The 19,512-nt window shown below is 42.0% G+C and overlaps 4 non-coding genes across 4 annotated transcripts; 1 reads left to right on the forward strand and 3 right to left on the reverse strand.

Annotated features, from left to right (window-relative positions):
- Positions 1 to 9,464: 9,464 nt before the first annotated feature.
- Trnav-cac lies at positions 9,465 to 9,537 on the reverse strand. The gene has a single exon. It is a non-coding gene; the product is annotated as a tRNA-Val (tRNA).
- Positions 9,538 to 10,145: 608 nt separating this feature from the next.
- Trnar-acg lies at positions 10,146 to 10,218 on the reverse strand. The gene has a single exon. It is a non-coding gene; the product is annotated as a tRNA-Arg (tRNA).
- Positions 10,219 to 13,805: 3,587 nt separating this feature from the next.
- On the forward strand, positions 13,806 to 13,879 carry Trnat-agu. The gene has a single exon. It is a non-coding gene; the product is annotated as a tRNA-Thr (tRNA).
- A 3,015-nt stretch (positions 13,880 to 16,894) lies between these two features.
- Trnal-cag lies at positions 16,895 to 16,977 on the reverse strand. The gene has a single exon. It is a non-coding gene; the product is annotated as a tRNA-Leu (tRNA).
- Between the last annotated feature and the right edge of the window lie 2,535 nt (positions 16,978 to 19,512).

Consider the following 19,512-nt stretch of genomic DNA (forward strand, 5'->3'; position numbering starts at 1 on the left):
GGTCCTTGGACTTCCCACAGGTCAGGGAACCCTGATTGCTCTTCGAGCTGATGAGGGAGGGGGACTTGATCGGGGGAGGGGGAGAGAAATGGGAGGCGGTGGCGGGGAGGAGGCAGAAATCCTTAATAAATAAATAAAATTAAAAAAAAATAATCTTACAGCAAAAAAAAGCTCTTGTCCTTTTTGTAGGTACTGTGGCAATTGTTTATTATATATACTTGCCCATATATCTGTTTATTATATATTATATATGTTTATTATATATACTTGCCCATATATTTGTTTATTATGTATATATACTGGCCCTAAAATATATATTATACTATATTTTAATATATAAATATATAATTTATATAACATAATATGTTATCATATATATTTGGGGGCAAGTATTAGAGACAGGGTCTCTAGTCATGGAACTCTCTATGTAGACCAGGCTGGCCTTGAACCTACAGAGATCTGCCTGCCTCTGCCTCCCAAGGGCTGGGTTTATTTTTATTATTTATTATTCTTAATATCTAATTTTTAAATTTTATATGCATGGGTGATTTGCCTACATGTATGTCTGTGCACTTCTCAAGTGTCTGGTGCCAGAGGAGGCCAGAAGAGGGTATGGATCCCCTGAAATTGGAGCTACAGTTGAGTTACCATGTGGATGCTGGGAACAAAATCCACATACTCTATAAGGACAGCCAGTGCTATTAAACTGGTTTTCATTATTTTGTCTTCATCTAAGTGGGCAACTGTTCCATGTCCTCCTAGACAGTTCTGACTTGTTGACCAGAATGAAGTAGTCTATTTTACTGTTAGGAAATCTCCACTTCTGGTGTCTTCCTCTGAATTCAACCACTCAAGGGTCAACACAAAGTTTCTGTGAAGTGCAAATAGCACATTTCCTATAAGATTCAAATCAAACTGGATAAAATCTAAAATTCCATGTGAAAAAAAAATGTTTTTGTGGAACTGGCTTTGCCTGGGACCATGAATTTCCTGCTTTACTTCTTTTTTAAAAAACTAGTTATTAATTTCTAGTTAGCAAAGGAATGGATTTAGTCTTTGCACAGCCTGACCTCAAACTTGCTATGGGCTTGAGACCCTTCTGCTTCCTCCTCCTAGTCCTGGGGTCACAGACACATTCCACCCGGTGCCTATGAAACAAGCTCCTTCACGGAGCTACACTCCCAATCCCACCACCCACTGCCTCTTGCATTTCTTCTAACTTCAGCTTAACTGTTCCAAAGGTAACATAAAGAGAAGCATGCAAATTTCCTTCTGCTTCCTCTGCTGGGAAGTTTCCCCCCAGCCTGTCTTCTCAACATCGTCCAGACTCAGGGGCTATGTCTGAGTGTTCACAGGAATGGGCTGGACTCTGCCTGATCTTTCTGTGCTGTCGATGTCTGGGTTATGCAGTCTGTCAAACAAGGTAGTCACTTCAGACTGTGATTCAGGCTTAGCAGTCAGAAACAGGGGAGCCAGCTTCTAGTGAACTGACTGTTTAGAGCTTTGGAAAAGGCCTTTTTATTGTCAAACAATTTATACCTCTTAGCAAGTCAATTTCTGCACACCAATACCCCTTATCTGGAGTTGTTTGAAGGAACCATTTGCCCAAGTAAAATTCTTAACCATGAGACTGCTTGGTTTACCAAGTACTCTCAGAACTAAGCTTTGCAAAGACACTAGGATCCTTCAGGAAGGACCCAGATAAGAATTGAACACTTGAAATGAAAGGTAACAATCACAAAAGGTAGTTCAACCACTAGGTGTTAACAACACTCCAGAATTGAAGCCAGATGCACTAGCTCTGTAGGATCTTCCTCTACAGTACACCCATGGCCATGCCCAAGAGTCCAAGAATACAGAAATGTAGATTCCAGAAATAAGAATGTAGAAATAAAGAAATATAAAGTATAAGCCTAGGAGGATGCGAGCAGGCTGTCAGCCGCTGAAGGATTAACTGTTAACAGTGGGTTACTTTGCTCTACAACCAATAGTTCTGTCTGCAAGGCTGAAGCTGCCCTCTGCAAACTGAGGTTAGCTCTGCATACTGAGGGTCAGTTTTTAGATACCCGCCCCAGGGTACTCATGACCAGCAGCAATTGATGTGAGCTGGGTTAACTTTTAAATGATGGGATGTACCTTTTTGGTTGTGCATTTTTCCCATACCTTCCCCACACGAAACTAGCAGTATCAGGAGAGTGCAGGGCTTTGGTAAACAACTTCAGGGGAAGCCAGGAGAGAACAATGATGTAAATACAAACACAGTACAACTAAAAAAACTCTGTTAATGGAAATTGCAAAGAAGAACATTTTGTATCTGAATTTTACCTCAAATTTTTAAAACTTCCTTTGTTCATGCCTAATGCTTTGCTTCTTGCTATAAAAGGGGGAGTTTGGAAACCATCTTTTGCTACAACCTTAGGAATCCATCTCTGGCTGCGGTATCAGCAAGTTGATAAGCTTTTTGTGACCCATGGAGATTTTTTTTTAAATTTTTTTCCCTGGAATAAAGTTTGTTTCTGGTTTAATAGACTTTGGCGGTCTGTCCCCCATCTTTGCACACCCCAGTGGACCTAACACCCAACATAGCTCCTAGCACCTGCCATCGGAGCCCTGGTGATTGAATGAGTATACATCATTATGGTGGGACTTAACTATTTCGCTCCCCATCTGTCCTGTACTCAGTATTTCCTAAAGAAAGGCAGAATAGCATGAAGCGTGCAGAGAAAGTTCCAGCACTGCTGTCCAGTCTAATCTTACACTCTCTCAATTTTTCATGTGATTAATTCCATCAAAGCCAGCAGGAGAGAAGAGAGAGAAAGCACACCTGAGTAGGTGGAAGAAAGGCAGAATGACCTACTGTTCCTGCAAATTTATACACAGCTCAACAGCTGCATTGCTGAGAAGGGATAAAGATGCCATATTCCTATAGACAACTCTCTCTTATGTTCCTCTAACCAACAACGATGAAACTCTTACACACACACACACACACACACACACACACACACACACACACACGTGCACAGACATCTATGCAACCGGAGGATGAGGAATGGGGCGGCTAGTTGGGAAAAGGGAATAATCACAAGTGAGAGGGAGGGAGATAACAGAAGGTAAGGGAGGTATGTGATCATCAAATGACATTATATACATGGATGAAATGTCATTATGAGACATTATAATGCATAATTAATACAAGCTAATACAATTTTTTTAATCACACACAAAGTTTTATTGACAATTTTGATAACAGACATATAGGAATGCATATTCCACGACTTCTTGTATGGAATAAGCTAGACAGCTAACATGATTACCAGGCACCATCTGGTTTCTCATGAGAAAATCCTGGAGAACTTTTATCCCGAGTGCCAGTGTGGCCACCTCGACTTGAGAAACTGCATTTTTAAAAGATTGGGAATCATTAGTGTAAATTTAAACTATAACCTGCTTCCCCCTCTTTCCCAAAAAAGAATTTGGTTTCTCTGAGTAAATTAAGAAAGTTGCAAGATACCATTGTGCAACCATCTGATTCGAGTGATTACAGTTGGGCAAATTCAACAATTAGTTTCCAGCATAAAGGAATAATGACAAAGAGACAGGGAAGGACGTCAGCCTTCCATGGCAGCACAGACTCTGAAGAATGAATATATTAGATGTATTATTTGCCACAGTGCATGACTTCACATATGCATCCATGAATATACACAGATAATATTCCTGAAGTGGGAACAGGAAGGACCGCTTGCAGTGTTCTGTACAGTACAGGTGACTATGCTTGGCAATTAACTGAATATTTCAAAAAAGTTGGTAGAAAAGATTTTAAACATTAACGTAAATGTCAGACATCTGAAGTTAATACCCAATCATGTTACTAGGTATTGCATACACATATTAAAACCTCAACTTGTACAGTACAGATATGTACAGTAATGTGTCAATTAAAAAGAAAACGTTACAAAGAAAGGGAGGAAGAAAGAAGGAAAGGCTTCTTTATTGTCTCACAGGCTCATCCTGTCTGTAAATTCATAAATGACATCCTGATTTGTTTCTACTTTGAGCACTTGCGTGCTTGGCATGAATCACGCTGAGTGTCCAGCAGTTTTTTGCTTTGAACCTGAGAAGGGAAACACTTTCTGTATTTGCGCTCGGCCCCCCACACTTTTTCTTCAGGTGGCGAGGTTATCGTGAACCCAGTAAATTACGTCACTTCTTTCTCAACATCCCATCTCCAAAGGGTTTCCTTGGTGGTTCATAATGATCTCAAAACTCCCTTTCAGTTTCAAGCAAGAAGCAACCTGCGGCCCTACCTGCTGGGACACCATCCAGGCTGCAGAAGGTGTGAGCCACAGGCCTGGGGCTGGAGGTGAGGTCCCACAAGCCTCCCTCGTCTTAGCTGGTCATCGGCTCACGGGGCTCACGCACAGTGTTTGACAAATAATAAACACTTCAAGGCTTATCTTTTATTAGAACAAGAAACCTACTATAACTTGTTTTGTTATGCATCTTAATTATTGTCTGTTCAAAATAGTTCATTGAATATTGGCTACATCTTTGAGCGTGGTATCAATCTTAGAGAAGACTTTTAGCCACTTCTTGACTAAGCAAACTGTTACATCCACTTTGGAAATCAGTGTGGCGATTTATCAGAAAATTAGGAAACAACCTACCTCAAGATCCAGCAATACCACTTTTGGTTATATACCCAAAGGATGCCCAATCACACCACAAGGACATGTGCTCAAATATATTCATAGCAGCATTATTTGTCATAGCCAGAGCCTGGAAACAACCTAAATGCCCCTCAACCAAAGAATGGATAAGGAAAATGTGGTATATTTACACAATTGAGTACTACACAGTGGAAAAAAATGACATTTGAAATTTGCAGGCAAATGGATGGATCTAGAAAACATCATATTGAATGAGGTAACTCAGACCCAGAAAGAAACTATAATATATACTCACTCCTAAGTGGTTTTAAAACATAAAGCAAAGAAAACCAGCCTACAATTCACAATCCCAGAGAACCTAGACAACAAAGAGGACCCTAAGAGAAACATACATGGATCTAATCTACATGAGAAGTAGAAAAAATGAAGATCTCCTGAGTAAATTGGGAGCATGGGGCTCAAGGAGAAGGTACAAGGAGAGGGGGAAAGAAGGAAGAGGAGCGGAGAAAAACAATTTAACAAAAGCTCAATAACTAGGCAGTTTGGATGCTCAACTTACTAAACCTGGATGGAGGTGGGCGGTCCTTGGACTTCCCACAGGTCAGGGAACCCTGATTGCTCTTCAAGCTGATGAGGGAGAGGGACTTGATCGGGGGAGGGGGAGGGAAATGGGAGGCGGTGGCGGGGAGGAGGCAGAAATCCTTAATAAATAAATAAATTTAAAAAATAAAAAAAAGCTCAATAAAAACAATTTTAAAAAAGAGCTTGTCTAAAAAAAAAAATAAGTTCAGGGCAGACTAAAAACAACTGTGAAAAACAAAACTAGAAAATTACAGGGCAATAAAGATTATCTTTAAACTCCAGGTATAAACTGTTCCCTCTACCCCAACAAGCCTGCTTATATCTAGGTTTCCATTTGTCAGTTACAGATACTCACAGTAGGGCGTGCAGGGTGTGCTGGGTGTAGGGGCTGCACAGCGGGTAGTACTTTATCACAGTTTCCAAGCTCCTTTCCCCCAAACCTCAGCAGCCGACAAAGTGTTTGGTTGCTGCTCTGAGAAGGAACAGCCATGGGGAGTAGATACTCTCACAAACCACACAAGAGCTTTTCAAGACCAGCTCTGATGAGGAAATGAACTAACGTGATGATTATTCTTCACAGTTTGGCCAACAAGACAAAAGCAGGAATCTTTGTTCTTTCGAGTGGCAGCATCATGATGTTGTAGAAAACCCAATTATTGTTACTTGAGGCAGGCATGCCTGTGACTTTTTGTTCTTGTTTTATAGCAATTCTCTGCCAAACTTTTTCAGGTGTGAATTTCAGAGAACCTTTCTTGGAAACCAGTAATCTTTTTTTATTTGTTTATTTATTTATTTATTAAAGATTTCTGCCTCCTCCCTGGAAACGAGTATTCTAAAAGAGAGAGAGAGAGAGAGAGAGAGAGAGAGAGAGAGAGAGAGAAAACCCCATTTCTCTCACTTCAGTTCAGCTTTTGAGATACGCTCATTGGTATCCCTGCACCTCCACCCCTCAAAAAATTAAGTCTCCTTATGTACTAACAATGCAACTTCGAAAAGAAATAAAATTCTCCAATTTAAGGAGGAAAAAAAAACAAATTTGATTTTCAAAAATATTATTATAAAAGCAGGGTCACTAACAGAACATGCCATTTTACTTGGCATCCCTAGTGATGTTCTCTTTCTGGGGCTGAACTGTGGAAGCATCCTGAGTTTTTGCAGGCTTGTTCCAGCCATTGCCAGAATCTGCTTCCCCTTTTTCCTCTGGGTGGCTCTTTTCCCTTCTGTTTCGGCCTGTGTCGCTGACTCATTTCCTTTATCGTTCTTGATGTCAGATTTTGCCTGCTTACTTGGCAGGCATCTTGCCGGTCTTGGATACTTCTTTCTCACACCACTCCTGGGAAGAGTTCTTTAACTAGACACAAAGCACACAAACCACCAAGGAAGGAATCAACACGTTTAACACTTAAAAATAAAATTATACTACAGCTAGAAACTTGTGGGTACCAAGTAAAATACAAAGAAAATAAAACACTCTGCCTTCCAGTCCTCTCAGATAAGGGCCTACGGTCAAGACTGTGGCTCCACCAGGCCTTCATGCCCTGATGTGCTATGCCCCAAAGTAAGAGTTAAATAAATAAACCCTCCTTCTTTTAAGTTGCTTCCCCTCGGGGATATAGTCATTTGTAGTAAGAAAAGTAGCTAATAGTTCATAAGCTGACATTTAATTTCTTGGGTCACTTTAAAAAAATTAGATTCAGTTTGTCGACTTATATTCTTTATTTTTATCATTGATTATAGCAAACCTGGAGCAATTATCAAGATTGTGTGAGCCGGGCGGTGGTGGCGCACGCCTTTAATCCCAGCACTTGGGAGGCAGAGGCAGGCGGATCTCTGTGAGTTCGAGACCAGCCTGGTCTACAGAGCTAGTGCCAGGACAGGCTCCAAAGCCACAGAGAAACCCTGTCTCGAAAAACCAAAAAAAAAAAAAGATTGTGTGAGAACTAAATTATTGGGCAAACATATTTGTGACATACACCTAACAAAGGCTTGGAACCTAGACTGTATAAACATTTCTGTAGATCCACAAAAAGGGTACAAAACGTAAAATTAAAAAAAAAAAAAACCACCTATGGCTAAGAGTGCTAAGTACTACTTAGATCTAGGAGCAGAGGATGTGTGACCCAGGAAATGTATGTGTGAGCTACAGGATACAGCTTCTTACCCACTAAATTGAAGAACACTTGCTGGGAGCCATGCGATGTCTTTGGGGGAATAAGGCCTGAGAATAGCAGGAACAAGTGCTCCTTTTGGCAAGGCCTGGGAGAATTTAACCCATTTTTGGCAAGGCCTATGGGTAGTTTGCTGGATAATTCTGGGTTTGACCCCAGGAACTTAGGTGCTGCCTGCTCTCCTCACTTTCCTTACACAAATGATTGCTGATTGCCTCTAGTTTCACTTTCTTAGAGCCATAGATGAAATGGCTATTGCATTAGTCAAACTTGAACCTCTTCTGGGTGAGCCAGAGGGGATGTTGTTAAAAATACACAGCAGATCTGAGTCAGCCCAAAGGCTCTGGTGTTTCAGGTGCGACCTTGAATTCAGGATTCTCAAGAATACAATGCCACCTTTCCGATGCACCTCATGACTAGCCTGAAAGAGTCACAGACGTTCATGACAAAATTAGAAATTTGCATAATTGTCCTGGACAGATTGATTTTATCCACAAGAGCCTAGAAGAAATGTTAATAAGTAGATGATATCAAGAGTTATGGGAACCATCTAGGAACAGGGAACGATGCACCCTTATCTCTATAGCTGTGTCAATATCGAAGGAAGTTGAGAGGAAGGGGGCGTGAGAACAAAAGATAAGCAGTGCCAACTACTAAGAGTAAGCTTTTAAGTTAAGTAGTTTCTAGGATGATAAGAGAAAGCCTGGTATGTCCCCCATAGGAGATAGAGCAGGTACAGAATGAAGAATGGATTGAACCTCCTTAGCTGATGACTTGCCTGCAAGAGTTTAGACTTGACCAGAGGTAAACAGTAACCATTAGAGGCAAAACTTTCTCTCACTTTGCGTGATGCTGGAACTGCAAATGCTGCCGACTGGGCACACTGTTCCACCTGTAGCTCTGCCATGTTAGAAAGCTTCCTTTGTTGCTGGCTGTAGTGCTTCTGCTTCTAATATCTACGCTACGAATCAAGTAGGTCATGATTACAGGTGGGGAAGATGAGGGGCAGAAGGGGAAGGAGATAAGAGAGCAAACGGGCAATTATTGTAACCATTATTCGAAACTTAAGGAAACAAATATCATTATAAAACTGTTCATGCAAGCTATTGAAACTGTATAAATAAAAATGACTCAGGCTATCCGGGGCCATTTGCTTGAAACAGACTTTTCTTTGTTATGCTGACTCCACACATCCGTCATAGGTCATCGGACCCGATAAGAGCAAAAACTAAGTTGCCTGACAATATGAAGGGCTCAGTAGATGTGGAGCAATCAAAACCTATACACACTGCTGGAGGGTGTGTGTGTGAAATTAGTTTATAGTTGTAAAGCAAAGTTGCATCGTGTAAAGCAATTCTTCTTCCTGAATATCTCTATGGGAAAGTTGAAAATTGTGGGCAGATGGGGTTAATGATAGTCTTATCATTTTTAAAAGTTAGAAAGCACCCAAATGGCTTTAAAAGAAAAGACAATATATTTTAGTAATATGTGTGCAAGAGAATACTACTCAGCAGCAGAAATAAGTAGGTAACAGTTACATGCAGAAAACATAAACAAGTACCAACATAAAACTGAGCAAAACCAGCAAGTTGCAGAGGAATATAGACAACACGAACCTTTTTATACGATGTGATATATGACAAATTCAGACTTTAACAGAAGAAGAATAAAGCTATCTACAGAGCATAGATTTAAAGCCACAGGTAGGAATGGAAACATCTTCTGAGATTGGGTAATTAGGACCCTCGCTAAGATAGGCGGAGGCGGCAGCGCACTCACCAGAGCGACGGGAGGGGGGCGATCCCGGGCGGTGGACACCTAGCCGCGCCGGGACCCAGCAAGCCCCGGATGCGCTTCCGGCAGCTGGTGTGGGCGAGAAAAGGATTCTTCATTCGCAGAAAGAGGTCTAGGCTCTGGTGAGGGAAAAGGGAGCTGCTGAGAGAGAAGCTTCAAACTGCACACTGGGAGCGAAAGAGAATATAATAGATGAAAACTGTTTAGAATTAGTTCTTTCTATAGTACTAAAAATATACAGCAACACTGTTTCCGCCCGGTTTCGAACCGGGGACCTTTCGCGTGTGAGGCGAACGTGATAACCACTACACTACGGAAACGAGCTGTATTGAAAGTCTTGCCTTGAGACATTCGTTGGATTTCTTTCGTTTCTGTTGTCAAGTAAATGTTTGATGGTGACCTGGAGAGGCGTCCCTCGTGTTTAACTCCGAGAAACGGAGAAGCACAAACTTTGGGCTTCATAAGTGGGACCTGAAACAAAATTCTTATTCTACAAACGACTGAATAGAAAAGACTGAAACAGAAATTTAAATAATCTCTCCAGATTACCCTTGTTATTAAAATTAATTGTTCTGAACAGATTTTAATGGGTTAAGAGGTCACTTAAAATCATCCTAAAGCCAAAATGGACTGGCGAAACAGCCCGGCCTGGGGATCACGGCTCCGCAGATACGCTGGTGTCGCCACCGCATGGTCGGACGTGGAATTTGGTCTAAAAAGAAGCAATGAGCCATAAGGGAAGCTGTGGCAGGAGGATCGCTTTGAATTCAAGCCGTCTGGGTTACAAAGTGACCCCAAAATACCCAGCTACAAAAAAAGTGACAGCGTGATCCTCTTGTTTCTTATTTTGTTTCAGACAAACTCAGACGTGTATGGATTTTCTTCATTAAATTTCCGTGTAGTCAAGAAAAATATGTACCGTGCACTCCGAGCCAGCCAGGAGTCGAACCTGGAATCTTCTGATCCGTAGTCAGACGCGTTATCCATTGCGCCACTGGCCCTGCACACGTAAGCCTTTGGGTGGGGCACACAACTAGTTATGCTGTTCTCCGAGTTTAACACTGTAGTTTTTTTTTGATTTGTTTTGTTGAGGACTCTATTATCTTTACTTCTAGATTTGTTTCTGCCCCACCCCCTCCTCCCGTCACCCGCCCCCCCCCCACCAGACAAAACGGCGGTGATAGGTGTTCCCACGTCGCTTTTCTACTCAAGCTCGCATTCATTCATCCAATACTGCTGGATGCACGGGAGATAAAATAATAAAGAAAACGGATCTTCCTGTAGCCTACAGAAAACATGATAGTTTTGACATAGACAGTAAAGCTCTAAATAAAACTGTGAGAGATATAGGGGAAAAAATAATACAATAAGGAAGGAAAGTGGAACATATCATAGTCCTGATGCTCCCCACCCCAAATATTTACCAAATAAGACCTCAGTAGGCAGTCTCCACCACACGTCTCAGCATGCTATGTCTTTCTAGGAACTGTCAGTTCCGGTACACATTTGTACAGATTTTCTAAGTAAAGATAATTGTCATATATGTGTTTCAATCTTCAGTAGAGACTTTTGAAAAGGGTATCTATAAATAAATCAAGGGTATCTGTAAATAAATCAAGGGCTGTTAAAATAGATGTCAATTGCTTGATGTTGAGACTATACATCTTAAGATCAGAAAACTATTTAGTTTGGGTTCATACAGTTTCAACAACTCTAAACACGTGTGCAACTGTTTTTACACTTAAGCATTAAGGGAAGCTTGCCTAATGCTTTGTCCTAAAAACCATGGCGCTTTCTCATCAGGTTTTGGACTCAGACCCCCAAGGTAATTTGGTGACTTTTTCTACTCCATCTCAGGAATGATGCTAATATATGTAAGGAAAAAGAAATGATTTCAAAAAGAAACCAATTATGTTGAAATATGTCACCAACACAAAGTCACGGGAGCACATGGTTACACTTCCAGCATTGAGGGGGTGGAAACAAGATGGCCAGGGCTAAAGTAGTCTTTTGATTCTTCCTTTAGCAAGCAAGCTCCAACCATCTTTCTACCTCAGACTCTGTCTCCAAACAAACAAACAAACAAACAAACAAAGCATGGACATTTGTGTGCTTGGATTTTCAGTAACGAAGCCAAGTCCAGCGGCTCCAGGTCCTGTTTATTCCCATCACACTCAGAGATGGGGCTAGATCAGAGGGCATCTCTGAAAGCTATTGGGCTCATTCTGTTTGTTCAAAATGGCCTTGACCCAGACGGCTCAATGCTCTGTCCACATGCCCTGTCATATTGTTTTTAATCTCTAGAAACTCCCTTCCTTTTGCAAAGTTTCAAGCCTTTTCTGGCTGCCTCAATTTACTGAATAATGTCCTCGGGAAGGTATTGTTTTACTTTATTTGGGTGAATTTTATTTGAGTCCAGTATGAGTGTGTGAGTGAGTGAGTGTGTGTGTGTGTGTGTGTGTAGAGAGAGAGAGAGAGAGAGCACGATCCAGCTTCCTGTCAGTGATTGTATTAGACAGAGAAATCAAATTCAGAAGAATACATCATTAACTGCCTTATATGATTGACAGGATTAAAACTTCTACAGCCTGTCTACTGAGTAGCCTGGGCTGTGTGTGAGCCCACTGTGCCCCGCTCTGTTAGTGTTTAAGTACATAACTGGGCATTATCACAGCCTGACCAAGCTGACACCTTAAGCTACTACTGTGATGAGCTCTTTCCTTGGTCTCAATGTACTCTCCTTTGGTTTTGCTCCAAGGCGTAAGGAAAACTGCTGTCTGTCTCTCTTCTTTTCTTTAATGTGAGCAGTGTGTGACACAAGACTTTGTCCTGTCGCCAATCTCAGATGTGTGGAGCAGAGTAATGATGAGGTTTCTATGAGCCTGCTTCCCTAGTCCATAGTGGAGGCTGCCGGGAAACAGCATCCACTCTCTCTATTTCTGTTGCTTACTTACTTGTTTTGATCTCTTGAGGCAGGGTCTCCTGTTACAAGGCTGACCTCACAACCTCAGTAGCTGAAGATGACCTTGAACTTCTTAACCTCTGGCCTTTACTTCCCAAGTGCTAAGATTATAGTGTGAGCCCAGCTCGCGCAAGTCTGTAAAGGGTTAATCAGAGTTTTGTTATCTTGCAGGAGTTCCCTCGGGCTCAACAATTCCTAGACTTCTTAGAAATTCCATGCAAATGTCACCAGCTTTGAGTCAGACGAGAAATACAAACCAAATACAATGTTGTCGTCTGACGTCTGCCACAGTTTGGTTAAAGCTGTATTTTGTGACTGAGCCTTTGAACACACCATTAACAACATGCTGGCTAACTATAAGATTAAGAAGTGGGGTTTGGAAAGATGACTGGGCTACTCTTCCAAAGGACCTCCTTTCAGTTCCCAAGTTAGGCCTGAAGCTCCAACTCCACGGGATTTAACTGCCCCATCCAGACTCCTCAGGCAACCCATTCAGGGAAGCACACACATACACACAATAAAACATCTAAAATTTAAGATGAAAGAAATGGGTCCTTATTTCATCAAGTTCATAGATCATAAATAGAGTTCATAGTTCATAATTCTTCTAACGAAAGTAAGAGCCCTAGTACCCACAGACTGTCACCGTGCCCCATCTTTGTCGTTCAATGGCTGGCTGTCTTACAGTCTGATAAATTCTTCAACTATCAACACAGTTTAGAAATGCTGAATTTAGCGTCATTGCTGGGACAATAGGTCTTAGGAAACCCAACCGACTGTACCTGCAGGTTTCGTTTGTGAAGTTACTTTCACAACGATAACAACAGTTTGTAAACTGTCTGTTTTCCTTTGTTTGAATTATACTTCAAGGATGTGTTTATTTGAACAGAGAACTGAGTAGGTTGGAAGCAGACACAAATGCACAGCTCCGGAGACGATACAGAAATGTTGCAGATGCTCTTTACTCAACCTTTTGTCAAATCAGACTCTTTGGCCAAACGTAAGAAGGCTTTCCCTCCAGAGCTGTTGAACACCAGCCTCTCCTTCATTCCTTTCCAAGACGGGCTGTTGATGATGAAGTCAGATTTTTAAGGCTTGTGTCTGGAATTCTTTTCGTTAATTTTAGAACCGAGAAGGAGATAGTTGAAACCTAAATTTATAGGGGGACGGAAGAACGTGGGGGGAATTGAAGAATGATCAAAATCTTACATTTCAGTTTAACTTAAAAATCATAAAATAATAATAATAAAAAAAACTTGCTTGCTGCATGGACCGTTTGAGGATTTGGGAACATAGGTGTAACGCACACACATCCACGCACACGCACACACACCTTTTTGGGGGCCCCGACTACTCGCTTTTCCTGGGTGGAACTTTATCAGCGTGTTGATGAGCTGCAGAGGTGCATCCAGCCTTCTTTCATCCGTGCTTCTCCCAAACCGCCCCGACGAGGACTCAGTTCTCTTGCAACTGAGCGTTTTCTTAGGTCTTTGACGCGTAGCTGGGACCATTTTTAGGATTTGGGGGATCTGCTTGGGCCGCCTTCAAAAAGAAAGCCGTAAAAATAGACAACAAAAGCAAAGTTCATTCCTTTTCTTTGTTGATTTGAAGGCCAAAACGCGTGCGGGCTCCGTGGCTTAGCTGGTTAAAGCGCCTGTCTAGTAAACAGGAGATCCTGGGTTCGAATCCCAGCGGGGCCTTTTTGTGGTTTTCCGGTGTTCAGTAAACCGCTCTGTCAAGTGTGACATCAGAATTATCTTCGTGCACTGCACGCACTTCACGAAAGTATTAATACAGATTGGGAAGTGAATTCTAATAAACAAAGTAGTAATAACAAGAAAACGAAAGCTAAGATCATTCCTTAAAAGACAAATTTATGCATTTCTTAGTTCCTATAATTTTGTTTCATGCAATATACAACCACCTTCCCCCCCAGCAAACACAAAAATTGTTATCAGGGATAGCAGACAGAAAAGAAAAAAATCCTGCAAGAACTACAGGACCTCTGGCTATTCTATTTTCTTTGTCAGGAATCTTGAATAGGTGTATTCTTGAACTCTGCCCCAAATGGCTTGTTTCTTTTCTTTGTTTATTTTTTAAAACCTGGTTTTGAAGTGGTTGATAAACCTGTTGGGGAAAGCCCATAGCACCTCCGACAACTATATAAACCGCCATGATTCATCTTAATGCTGTATTGCGCTCAGAACTTTTTGGAAAGAAACATCTGAAAATTTGTCCAGGAAAGCATCTGTATGGTCACCTGTCACAGAGTGAGTGACACTCTGAAACACAAAGACTTGAAGAAGACTTAGGACTGGAGAGCCTTCTGCAGCATGAAGAATTTCAGAAGTTTGAAAAAATAAAGAAAAAAATGTATAGTTATCTTAGCTGAGTATTCTCACAAGATCAGGGAAACAGGAGCTCACTGAGTAGTTGCCAAACCCCTACTCATTTCCCAAGATCCAGCTCGCAGCACTTGGCACAGAAAATTCCACATGCCTGACTTGACTGCTTTTGTGGAAACAGAGCATCCTGATACTCTGAAGGACAGCTCCAGAGGTAGTTAAACTTTCTGACTCCCGCTATATTGTAAGCAGCAATGACTATGAGAAGGCAAATTCTCTGATTTTTCTCTCTGCCTACACAGCCCTTTCTCCATTCTAAGAGTAAAGACTATTCTCCAGTTCTTGCACACTGCTGTCTCCTCCTCTCACCAAACCTGACTCATCTGCCCCAGGCTGACTGCAGAAACTGAGCACTTGGGTACCATTTTTCGATGGCAGTCTGACACAAAGCTCAGAGGCGTGGTATGCTAAGATCACAAAAGGTTCATCCAAACAGCCTGCCTTCACTTTAAGGCTTTGGCTTTGTGGTTGTTGTTGTTAGTGGACATCAGGGAAACAGGTTACGTCAAAGTGGGGGAAATAACTATAGATTTTAAATGCCTCTGATGTCATTCTTAGCTGTTGGGTTGATGAAAGAGAAAGCGTTCCTAAGTTAATACATTCCCTGACCAATACAGAAAGTGTTTGATAAATGGTTATTGGGGGACTAAAGATAGCCCAAGATCATTTTGGTACTTGATTTTTAACACTCCAACTCGCCAAACTACAGAGGACTAATCATACCTTTCACACACAAATATGTGGCCTTTTCTGAGGGAATGTCAGTTCACACACTAAAAATGCCATTAAACTTGCTTTTGTCACAATGTGTATGGATTTCTCTGTCATAATAGAACTACCAACATTTTCTTCCTACTCAGATTTACCAAAAGCTACCCTGGCCTGTTTGTGCATATCATGTTTTACAGTTTAGTCTTTGTGGTGATTATATTTTGCAAATTTGACAAGCTGGTAACCTCAACTGAAAAATTGCCTCCATCAGAACTGCTTGCAGGACTGATGTGGAAGTGCCCATCCCACGGAGGGCAGTGCCACCTCCGCTAGATGTTTTGGAGAGCAAGGCCGTAAGCATCGGTCTCTGCTTCAGTTTCTGCCTCCGGGTTTCGGCACTGACTTGGCTTGATTAATTATAATCTGTAAACTGGAATAACCCTTTCCTCCCCGGGCTAGTTTTCATCAGCATTTTATCAGAGCAACAGAAAGCTCATAGACTAGACTTTATTTCCAAATGTGCCAAATAAAATTCTTTTCTTAGAGGTTATTTTCAATACTTTGCTTTGACTTTGACTGGCTGTAGTATCTAGTAACGACAGACTTGCCTTAGCCTCCTCCTGTGTCTCCGTTGTCTCCTGTGTCTCTGTTGTCTCCTTCCTCTGATCCTCTGGGGAGCTCACAGGTGTCCACCACTACACCCAGTTCGTGTCTTTGTAACAGTTTCTTACAAATCTGTTCACTCCTCAGGGCTGGGCCCGAACAAGTCCTGTTTACTTGTCTCTAGAGATCAGCCCTTGCCTGGCCATCAACCATGTGAGCATCAACAGTGTGATGGTTAAATTTAAATGTCTAATTGAACAGCCATGGGGTCTCCAGAGTTCTGGAACTTCCTAACTCAGTAGACTGAAGGCCCTAGTGTGGTGGGGCTTGATCCAGGCTTAGACTGGGTGTGGGGATGGTGGGGTGTGGGGATGGTGGGGTGTGGTGGAGGTGGGGTGTGGGGATGGTGGGGTGTGGTGGAGGTGGGGTGTGGGGATGGTGGGGTCTGGGGATGATGCGGAGCTACATGATCTGACTGACTTCATAGCCTCTGCTCTCTAGACTTCATACCTGGACTGAACTAGGCCACCTACCATCCTTGTTCCCAGCTTACAAACAGCAGATCATGGTAATTCTCAGCCTTGATAACTGTGAGCCATGCCTTTGTGTTACATCTCTTTGTGCATCTGCCTTTTTCCATCTGTTTCTTGTATCCCAGTAGATGTGGATAGGTAGACAGACAGACATATACATACCAGTTCTGTATCTTTGTAGGATCTTAACTAGTATAAGTATATATGCAATACTGACAAAACCAGAAACCTAAAAAACAAAGTTCAGACCAGTGAGATGCATAGCCAGTAAGGGTGCAGACATAAGTGATGATAGTGAGTCATGAATTAAGAATTAAGATTCATCTAAATTTTCTTGTAAACAGAGAGAAAGAAAATATTGAAGTATCTAGCCTTCAAGCTATCTTGCAACTACACAGTGCCTGTATTGTAAAGTCAGACTAAAAAAGAAAAGTAAAACGTTTACTAAAGTAAAACGAACATTTGTCAGGAGTGGGATTCGAACCCACGCCTCCAGGGGAGACTGCGACCTGAACGCAGCGCCTTAGACCGCTCGGCCATCCTGACTTGCTACTACTCAGCCTGCTCTACTTTTACTTCTATCTTTCCCAAAATGCTATTCGCCATGTTCTACCACATTTCAGTCGAGGTTTGATGACGTCGTTTCAGTTCTAAACAAATCCTTGTAGCGAGGTGAACGCCTCCTGCCGCGTCTACGCTTGAAACTTTTGAAACCCTCCGCGTTTCTGCTCCGAGTCCTCAGCGGGAAGCCGGTGGGTGCTCACCCGCCAGTCACTCCCAGCCCGGGGCACTTTGTCACCAGGCCCCCCGGTAAGTGGTCTCCCCGCAGGCACAACCAGAGGCTGAGAGTCCGAGCTGTGCACCGCTGTGTGCACTTGTCTAAGGCAAAAGTTTCTTAGAGACAAAAACAAAACCGAAAACCAGAAATCGTTTCTCCCCTAAACCCATCATTGTACTTTATAGCAATCCTCGACAACAGAGGATTTTCCAAACGCAAATCAAGACCAGGGCGACCGATTTCTATACTGTCTATCTCAGCCGTGGGGATGGTGTCCCCGGAATCTTACTAGAAATTGAAGGAACCGAGCTCTGGTTTCAGACAGCTTCAGGTCCAGTCACCTAACTGCCCGAAGGACAGCAGACAAGTCGTTCTGCCCCTGTGGTTTTAAAAAACTATTTCACCCATTCCACCACCATCCTTGGTTTTAGCTTTTGAGATTTAGGAAACTCATGTAGTTCAAGCCGGCCTCGGCTTTCGGCGCAGTGGCCTCACAGGCTTCAATCATGGTGTCTAGTCTAGAAACTGCTTTTTTCTTTCTTCTTTCTTTCCTTTTTCTGGACGGTTTCTGGTGCTTAAATGTCATTGACTGAAACACTGCTTAATCCCTAACACTGTGAGTAAAATGTACAGCTCTAGATATCGAGGTAGATGCAGGCGCTCAGCTCCACCTAGACCTACTGAATTTGAAATTTTGCTGTTTAAAAACAAGAATATGGTTAATAACAATGTGCCACATACTTGGCAATTGCTGAGAGATTTTAAAGGTTGTCACCACAAAAATATGTGTGGTAACAGTTATGGTTTGTAACTTCAGCTTTTCCGCAGTGTTGCACATATCAGAACATTTTGTACACCATAACTATATATAATCCTGACTTGAGAATTTTAAGTAGGTTTAGGGGATAAAGTTCCACATTATGTGTCTAACAGTTCCTCCACACGGTTGTGAAATCCATGACTTAAATAAAATATAGTATTTCTGTAATTCTTAGAGAAACTCCCCCAACATTAGCAGGAAGTAGGGAAAGTTTATAGGTAATGCTTTTGACAACCCTTTAGGATAACAATTCTCTCCTGATCAATTAAATCAGAATGTCTGGGAATGTCACCTGATGACAGAAAATTTAAATTTACTGTTGTTGTTATTATTATTATTAAGAGGAACACCCTGTCACCCTGACGGATGACTGGGTTTTTAAGATGCCCTCATTACCTGAAGAAACTCTGTATGCATCCAGATTTGAGAGCACGTTTTCAGGGTTAAACTTTAGTGAAAACCTGAATCTTTCTTTTAACGATGAGAGTGTAGCCATATTCATAACAGTGTTCAAGACAGTATGGAACAGGACTCTGACTCAAATTATGCTTTTTGTTTTGTTTTGAGGCAAGGTCTTATATAGCTCAGGTTGAATTTTACACTACACCAGTAACTGAGGTTGTTGTTAAATTCTTAATCCTCCCGCCTCCACCTCCCAGGAGCTGGAATTACAGATGTCTACTACCACATCCAACTGAGTTTGGTTCTTTTTAAAGGCTGCTGTTACTGTACAAATGAGGTGATTTTGTTGGTGAGTAACCCTCCTCATTACTTAGGGTGATATACAGAGTGACATACAGGTGACACGCAGAGTCTAGAACTGGAGCACCAGGAATCAGGACTTGGTGTTTCCTAACAATCTAACCACTGGTTAGTACATCCACAGACCTCTTGCCTTGAATACTGTGGAGCACAGGGAAGCAGAGGTAGAGCTGGTTGAAATCTGAGCGGTCTTTCTCCACTCCACCATGCCCCCTTTGATAGGGCCCTAAAACTTCCTATGTAGCTCCTCACTCAGTTTCCAGAATGCTGATATTACAAGCATGCGCCACCGTGCCCAGTTCTGAGACCCCCTTCTCTTTCTAATCTCAGAGATACAGTTCCATATATTCCGTGTGAGATTTTACAGATGCCGCTTAGGATACATATTACACATTAAACACAACGACGCACTTGTCTACCTTTTCTACGCATGTAACATTTTAATTACATGTGTTCACACATTTAGCACGTGTATGTGTGGGTGAACATGGTCGGACAACTCCTTCCACTGTGTGAGTCACTGGGACTGAACTCGGGTCGTAAAGGTTAGCAAGTGACTTTATCTGATAAGTCATCTCCCCAGCTCTCCAATGCGTTTTTTTGTTTTTTTTTTTTGTTTGTTTGTTTTTTTTTTGGTTTTTCGAGACAGGGTTTCTCTGTGGCTTTGGAGCCTGGAACTAGCTCTGTAGACCAGGCTGGTCTCGAACTCACAGAGATCCGC

Source organism: Microtus ochrogaster, chromosome 16 (assembly GCF_000317375.1).
Source record: "Microtus ochrogaster isolate Prairie Vole_2 chromosome 16, MicOch1.0, whole genome shotgun sequence".
Taxonomy (NCBI): domain Eukaryota; kingdom Metazoa; phylum Chordata; class Mammalia; order Rodentia; family Cricetidae; genus Microtus; species Microtus ochrogaster.